General features: G+C 44.6%; 1 long non-coding RNA gene across 6 annotated transcripts; it reads right to left on the bottom strand.

The window, feature by feature from the left end:
• Positions 3,430-5,614, bottom strand: LOC109826957. 6 transcript variants are annotated; one of them, XR_002243307.1, is made up of 3 exons: positions 4,891-5,614; positions 4,260-4,474; positions 3,430-4,119 (listed from the first exon to the last, which is right to left on the bottom strand). It is a non-coding gene; the product is annotated as an uncharacterized LOC109826957 (long non-coding RNA). The 6 variants fall into 6 exon arrangements; XR_002243309.1 differs by lacking the exon at positions 3,430-4,119 and adding an exon at positions 4,122-4,189 and having other exon boundaries at positions 4,424-4,474; positions 4,891-5,609; XR_002243306.1 differs by lacking the exon at positions 3,430-4,119 and adding an exon at positions 4,131-4,189 and having other exon boundaries at positions 4,377-4,474; positions 4,891-5,610.

Here is an 8,343-nt window from a genome sequence, read left to right as displayed (position 1 = left end):
AAATTCTGGTGCATGATGGTTTTTGATCAATTATGCTAGACCCTTCCATTTCGCGGCTCTCTCTTATCGTCATTTGCGTATTCCAGTTGTTGAGGGATGTGGGTTGCACCCGTTGCACTTTTTGAATACAAATCTTTCATTTCGGTAGATGGTATAATTCAGCATAGAATATATTGCGGACACATCATCGGAGATAATTCGTCTCCACCATAAACCTATGAGAGTACACCACATGTGTAGCATAAACATAACCGCAGATACAAGAATGGATATTCTTCCACATGATGGTAAGAGAATACGAATACATAAAGATAACATTAAACATTACAACGTCAAACGCGCGTTAGCATGAATCCTGGAGGCCTCAGAGGAACCTCTGGCCCATCCCACTAATCATTTATCGGACCCGCACCTCGCAACACTCTACTGAGAAAATCTCTTCCACAAGCAACACAGGTCTCTTGTGAGATAACGCGCGACGCTCCGCTTCTCCGCGCATTTCTGCGCAGCGAGGATAGGCGGCTCAATCTGACACTTCCGTGTCAGTCTCGAAGAAGCGGGCGAGGAAGACACCATATATTCAACGTCGGCCCATTTCCGGTTCCGCTGATAGACGCCTCGGCTCTAGTTTGCGAACCATTCAAAGGCTACCCCTTAGGCGTACCAATGAACAGTCGAGTGAGAAATGGCCGTCCGTTCCTGGTGAGAACTGGTCTGCGCCATGAAGTAGTATATGCTGCTGTGAGGGCGACCCCATTCCACGTCAAGCTGTACCAAGCTGATGGGCTTGAACTTCCCTTGGTACTGGACCTATGTCATTCGAGTAGGGTAGGACGTACCCACCCCCCCGAGCTTGTTCATATTTTGTGAAGCTTTATTGCGTTTCAACTGGTCCTGGAAGCTCGTCGAATCTTTGCACGGGTCTATCCGTGGCCTGGCGACGTTCCTCCATCGAAGTGTTCTGTGGAGAGTAGTCGGACTGCTCGATCTCATCTCCGCCTCACGCGACGTGAGGCAGGCTACCAGCTCCTTGTCCCCGTCGTGTTGCGGTATATGACTTGTCCTCTTCTCTTCTTTTTCTGTTTTAGCAGTTTTCCATCATTTCTCTTAGAGAGTCCGATGGTCGACCTGCCTGTTCCTCCCAGCTTTTGGGCCCGTCGTCTGCTCGGTACTCTGTCCGGTCATGGTCCCGTTGGCCTGCCGTCTTGACTTGAGCGCTGAGGTACTGCGATGTGGCCGCTGCTGAATGAACCTCGTCTTCGCCGCAGGAGGAGGTACTAGGGTGGAATAGTCCATAACCCAAACTTACTCCCCTGCGGACTAACGGGTTCGCTGAATAATTGTCCTTCCCTGGCGGCGTCGAGCGAACCGGGATGTTATGGTCCTTAATGAGAGTCCGTAGTCTGCGAGTCCGGAGAGTACCGCCTCCCTTATCCGTCCCATGTTGAATGTGGCCGATGAGAGCTTCCTAGGTCGTAGCAGCGCGCTTTTACTGGTGACGTGCGCCTTCGTACCGGGAGGGGGGGCCTTGGTCCGAGAGGACTGTTGAGAAAGCCGTCTTCCAACCACACGAAGGTTTCCAGCCGTTCCACACGCATTGGCAGTGCGGACGAGCGACGCGTGGGATGAGTCTCTCGCAAATGACACTGAGGATTCACCTCCATTGATAGTGCGTTTGTGAGCAAGAAATTCTCCTGAGATCTTCTAACGCGGTTGGTGCCACACCCGGTGCCTCAGCAAGAGTCGCTCTGGTGACGACCCGAGAGATTTTGGCGGCTCTCCCTGGTGCGGCTTTGGTAGAATGCTTTGGTGCGGGAGTCGGCGACTTTCGCCCTTGCTGGCGAGGTCTTCGCGTTTGAGCGAGCTCCAGTCACGTCAGGCGGGTTTCAACCCCTTATTTGGAAGAGCGGGTTCGGCTGAAGTGATCGCCTAACTTCTCTACCTTTACGCTTATCCGCAAATGATTAGGCGAGGCTCGCCAGCGCTTCCCGAGGATTTGGCCTACTCAGGTAGGCTCGTACACTCCCGTGGGTTTATTCGCATGCAGGATAGACCTGAAATGCGAAGTCCTCCTGGAGCGGGAATGTCCTGCTGCCGTCCCTCAGTTGGCGCCCCCTCTGATTTGGAAGGGCTCCGACGTCGGGCAGCTTTGCCTTTCCCGTCCTAGTGTCTCGGGCCTGTATGATGGTTCAGGCCGTCGTGAGAAATGGAGGTTTGGACCTCCTGTCCGAACGGCCCGTTTGCCGTCGCCTGTGGTAGTTCTCCAGCCGCGCGGGGAGACGCCACCCGCGGGCGCGTGGGGCCGTTGCCACAGTGTCACCGTGCAACGCGCGCCGCACGGCAGGTGTCTCGCGCGGACCTTGGCGATCCACTGGCAGACCCTTGCCTCTTGTGCTCGATCTCTGGCTTGGCCTTGATCGATCGCGAGGGAGTGGGCTCCTCTGATGAGACTCGGGTGGAACCCTCAGGTGCGGAGGCTTTGACCGTCTGAGGTCGGCCTCGGCGCACAGCTCTGTGGCGTTTGCGGGACGCATCGGCACCAGAGGAGGAGGAGGATAAGTACTCTTCGTACTTAGTCTGGTCGAACTCGATTTCTAGGGACTCCACTGTCGTCCCGACAGCAACCTCATCAAACTGAGCCACCACCATTTCACTCGATGAAACAGCTTCTCCCACTGTGGTCGCCATCTTCTGTAGGGTGAATATTTGATTTCCCAAAAAAGGGAGTTTCGTTTGTATTTATAAGAAAGCTTATTACAAACTAATAATCAAATGATTACAACAGAAGCAGAGGGAATGCCCTCTTTGTTTTTGTGTGGGGACTTTAGGTGGCTACAGGATGCTTCGCTCGATGCTCGTGTCGAGTCTGCTTCCCTTGGACCGTTCGATCGAGGTTGCTGGAGAGCTTCAGTTCGCAGTAGAAGCTCAACTCGAGGGAGTTCGGGTTTGCTTAGTTCGCCGACGATCGGAGCTCGGAACTAAACAGTGATGCTGCAATGCAAAGATTATGCAGAGAGCTTGGTCTCAACTCTTTTCTCTAAGTTTGCGACCTCTCCTCCAGTGTGCTGGAGGGGGCTTTTAAATGAAAGAGGGACAGCTTGACTCCTCCTTGAATTGTGGGATGTGACCACATCTTCTTCAGAGACGTCTAGCTTGACTCCTCCTTGAATTGTGGGATGTGCTTTATGTCCTGTCACCTACGATGGGAAGGCCCATTCTTGTATATGAGGCAACGGCCGTCTGCTATCCGAGTGGACCTGACCAGCATTAATGAATCGCATTTATGAGTTCGCAGATCGATAAAGTGTCTGTCCGATCACTCGTACTGTGCGTGACTGCCCGGCGTGCTTTGAGCACGGTGCTTTCTCCTTTCCGGTCAGGAGAGGCGGCGAAGTAGGTGCACAGTACTCGAGTGGGTCTAGCCAATTCTAAATCCATGACATAACATACCATGTTAAATAACAAAGTGTTGAACAGAACTATTGGGGAGGTAATATTTGCTATCATGACAAAGTTTCAGAGTGAAACATTGGCGCTCGTCAAATCATAGAGCTACCAACAACTTGGCCTTGCCCGTTCATAAAAAATATCCAGTGAATCCAGTTCATTTAGAGAACTCTTGCATTACCAGAAGGTTGGTTGCCATTAAAAACAAGTAAGGAAAAGAGAACTTTTCTCCCATCTACTGACAGTTTTTTAATTTAACAAGATACATTCCTCATACTCAGGTGGAAGAAATTTTGCTCCTAGAACCACTATATGTTCATGTAGAGAACTCCATATTCTTTCACATACTCTCTTTTTAGCACCAACAAAAGATAGCTAAGCCAAGCCTTAAGCCCCGAGCATAGATTTTATAATTTTATATATCAGAACAAGATTCCTTTCAATAAGAGGACTTTAACAAAACAAGTAAGCTTTATGCATTTAATTGTGTATTTTGAAATTTAGTTAGGTCAGACTACGCACAACTGATTTAGAACTAGAAATCAGAAAGCAAATAAAACTAAAGAGCAAAATGCTTTCTTACCTACACAGTGAGATCTAGAACCAACATCCGGTGATCAAAAGAAAAGTGGAGGCTGGCTCTGATAGCAAGGACATTCAAACTAGATTCACCTGCATAAATCGTGATCAAAAGAAAAGTGGAGGCTGGCTCTGATAGCAAGGACATTCAAACTAGATTCACCTGCATAAATCAAACAGATTCGAGATAATCTGGGAGGCTCTGATAGCAAGGACATTCAAACTAGATTCACCTGCATAAATCAAACAGATTCGAGATAATCTGGGAGGTGCAAAAATGATTGAATTGAAGACAAATTGCACAAAAACAGATTGAATTGAAGAACCAATAACTACAAATGAAGACATACAACTCAGTGAGATCTCTCACGCTAAGATACAAACTAAAACAAAGTACCCTCATTTTGTATTCCAACAAGCAATTCAGTCTCCTCTCCTGTTGGAACAGCTGCAGTATAGAAGACAGTTATAAGTAATTCACAGCTGCCTAAAAAAAACAGGAGAGCAGGGGAAATGCGTGCATACATCTTTTGGGGTTTTGGGGGAAAACACATATAGTATCTACTCAAAAAGCTGAAGTAAGAGAAATGTACCAAGTACCCTACACCCTTACCATGACACAAAGCATACTTGAAAAAGGCAACAAGTCTTTTGGATATACATCAAATTTTAGTAGTTGTCCAATCTAATAGATTAAACTCATAAATATGAACATAAGCAGCAGTTTTTATAAGACATTTAAGTGGTTATTCACCATTCATAATAATAATTATAATAATCCCTAATAAAACCTCTCAATTTTGATCAAAGTTCCATCTTTTTATCATACCATACTAAAAAAATCCCTAAAGAAGTCAAAATAACCTGGAACAGCGAGCTGAAGCTCCCCAAACTGTCCACTCGACGGGCGCGGGTTCAGGTTTGAGGGAGGAAGCGAGTACAGATCCGGAATGGGACGCTTGGGTGGTTAGGGTTAGCCGCGGAGGCTGAGGCGCGCTTGGAGTTCTTGCGGGACCCACCGTCGATGGGATGTTGCGGAGAGACCCGCCTTTGGTGGAGGCCGTGGAGGACTTGAAGGCGAGGGAATGGAGGGCGCGGCCGATGGGGAGAGGGGAGAACTTGAGGGCGGAGGAGAGGATGTGGGAGTTCGAGAAGGGGCCCGGTGAGGAGGAGAGGAGGCAGGAGAGGTGGTGGAGGCCGTGGAGGGAGAGGGAGTAGAGGGAGTAGAGGGTGAGGGGTAAGGTTGAGGAGGGAGAGAGAAAGAGGAGGGGGAGGCGATGGAGGGAGGAGTAGGATCTGTGAACGAAATTTTGGGAATGAAATTTGGGAAGACAGATTTTGAGAATTTAGGCGGTGAAATGAAATTTGGGGGGGAAAGTCGCACCGTTGTGGGACAAAACATCCTAGACGGAAAATTTCCGTCTGGAATGTATTCTAGACGGAATTTTCCGTCTAGGATGCTTTTTCCGTCTAGCATACATCCTAGACGGAAATTTTCCGTCTAGGATGCTTTTTTCTGGACGGAATATTGTAGACGGAAATTTTCCGTCTAGTTTAATGCAAACTAGACGGAAAAAAATCCGTCTAGGATATTCCGTCTAGGATATAGAATTTTCTACTAGTGCTGGTGACTTTATTCTCCTACATCATTAACTCTATTTGTTGTGCTTGACTATATCGTTTAACTACAGCCCTATGCAATAGCTCTACTTATTCTCCTACATCATTAACTATATGAGTTATTCCCTTACATCATTTGTTGCTAGCCGTTGGTTGTGCTGGTGACCTTGACTGAGCTAAGAGTTGTAGGAGACCATGTATTGGGAAAGCTTATGTTTTAGTTTCAGTTTCATCTTTTGTTGTGGGCTTGCTTGGAGGGTTTGAAACTGATTTGGGGCCTGAAACAAACCATACTTTTGTACACAGTCTCATATACAGGTTTTGTTTAATTTTGAGCCACAACCATACTTTTGTACACAGTCTCATAAACATGTTTTGTTTAATTTTTTTGTTAAAGGGGCCTGTAACAAATTTCTGACTCACATATACAGTTTGCTTGTTGACTTGTTCTTGATGGCTTGTGCTTTAAACTTGGTGGCTTGTGCTTGAGCATTTGTTGCTGGAGTTCTGTGTTTTTGCCGCTTGTGGTTTGGGTTGCTGGGTTTGTTGCTTTTGATTTGGCTACATTACCTCCTTATTCTTCTACATCATTATTCTATAATGCCTTGTATGCTTGCTGGGCGTGGTTGTCGCTGGTGACTTTGACTGAGCTAACATGTATATGAGACTCCGCTTTGGGTCAGCTTATTTTTCAATTTCAGTTTCATCTTATAGAGTTTTTGCTGGTGACTTTGGGTCAGCTTATTTTTCAGTTCCAGTTTCATCTTATAGAGTTGTGGGCTTGCTTGAAGGGTAAATACAAGTGTATTTGTTTCAATGGTTGTTTTCAATGGCTACTTTGTATTCTTCTAAGTGGGCAATGATGATGGTCTTAGTTAAGAGAGTGCAATCTACAATGTTTTGCTATGTTTAGGTAGGGCAATCTAGGATGAGAATGCAACCTACATTGCATTTACAATGTTAGGTAAGGCAATCCATTCATGTGATTGCAACCTACATTGCATTTACAATGTTCGGTGAGGCAATCCATTCATTTGATTGCAACCTACATTGCAACACCATTGTTAGATGAGGCAATCCATGTATTCAATTTTAATACCTATATCTGAGCCCTTAACGTGGTCCTATTATGAGATTTCATGCTGGTGGTCTGGGTTGCTGGGTTTGTTGCTTTAGATTTGGCTATATTACCTCTTTATTCTTCTACATCATTATTCTATGAGCCTTGGTATTCATAATCTTGTGGTTGCTGGTGGCTTTATTCTCCTACATCATTAAATCTATTTGTTGTGCTTGACTATATCGTTTAATTAGTTTTCTAAGAATTATCCTGAGTATTGAAACAGCCCTATCCATTTGTTGTGTTTGACACTATTTGTTGTGCTTGTTGTTTTCAATGCTTGTTTTTGAGCTAATGAGAGAGAACTCTCCCATCAAATTGTTTTATTGACAGTTCATGACAATAATTCCTTTATTTGTGGTTTCTCAAGACTAATTTTGTACACAGGTAAGTCTTTTCCCTAGATATTTGTGGTTTGGTTACTTCAAATTTATTGGTAATCTCATTCATGCACAATATTTGTTCTATGTACTTTATTCCTTTGTTTTTCTTTATGCAGAAAAGCTTGAACCATACTAGCAAGTTATGGGGATCCAAACGTTGAGTGTATATTTTGTTTCAACTACTCTGATTTGGGGAAACTGATTTGGGGCCTGAAACAAACCATAATTTTGTACACAGTCTCATATACAGGTTTTGTTTAATTTTGAGCCACAACCATACTTTTGTACACAGTCTCATATACAGATTTTGTTTAATTTTTTGTTAAAGGGGCCTGAAACAAATTTCTGACTCTCATATACAGTTTGCTTGTTGACTTGTTCTTGATGGCTTGTGCTTTAAACTTGGTGGCTTGTGCTTGAGCATTTGTTGCTGGAGTTCTGTGTTTTTGCCGCTTGTGGTCTGGGTTGCTGGGTTTGTTGCTTTTGATTTGGCTACATTACCTCCTTATTCTTCTACATCACTATTCTACAATGCCTTGTATGCTTGCTGGACGTGGTTGTGCTGATGACTTTGACTGAGCTAACATGTATATGAGACTCCGCTTTGGGTCAGCTTATGTTTCTGTTTCAGTTTCATCTTTTGTTGTGGGCTTGCATGAAGAGTAAATACAAAAGTTTTTGTTTTTTATGGGGGGTAAGCTCACAAAAAATTCTTAAATTCACCAATCATTATTTTGGTGATCCTAAATTTTGTTTGCTACAATTTGGGATTTCAAATTATAAAATTTGTAATGCTATAATTTAAGTTTGTAACAAACAAAACATTCTAAGTTTTGGTATTTCATATCCTAAAATTTTGTTGAAACAAACAACATTTTAGAGATCCCAAAACCCACCAAAAAATTTATGCATTTCAAATTCTATGTTGAAATCCATATCTTGAAATTTTGGGATTTGAAACAAACACCCCCTAAGAGTTCAGCATCTTGTGTGATCATACCCATTGAATGACAAAGCATCCTGATGTATTAGGATGATTCCCTATTATTGGATTATTAAGTCTTTTCACACTTTAATGAACCAACATATATCGACATGGACTGATTGAATTCTTTTATAGGAGGGGACCTCAAAGTTGTGACTTTGGGACATGTACTACTTCGTCTGCAGTATTCATGCCTGGTAGATCTCGCA

This window comes from Asparagus officinalis, chromosome 10 (assembly GCF_001876935.1).
Source record: "Asparagus officinalis chromosome 10, Aspof.V1, whole genome shotgun sequence".
NCBI classification, from domain to species: Eukaryota; Viridiplantae; Streptophyta; class Magnoliopsida; order Asparagales; family Asparagaceae; genus Asparagus; species Asparagus officinalis.
The sequence above is the reverse complement of the archived record's forward strand: the minus strand, read 5'-3'. Positions and strand labels throughout refer to the sequence as shown.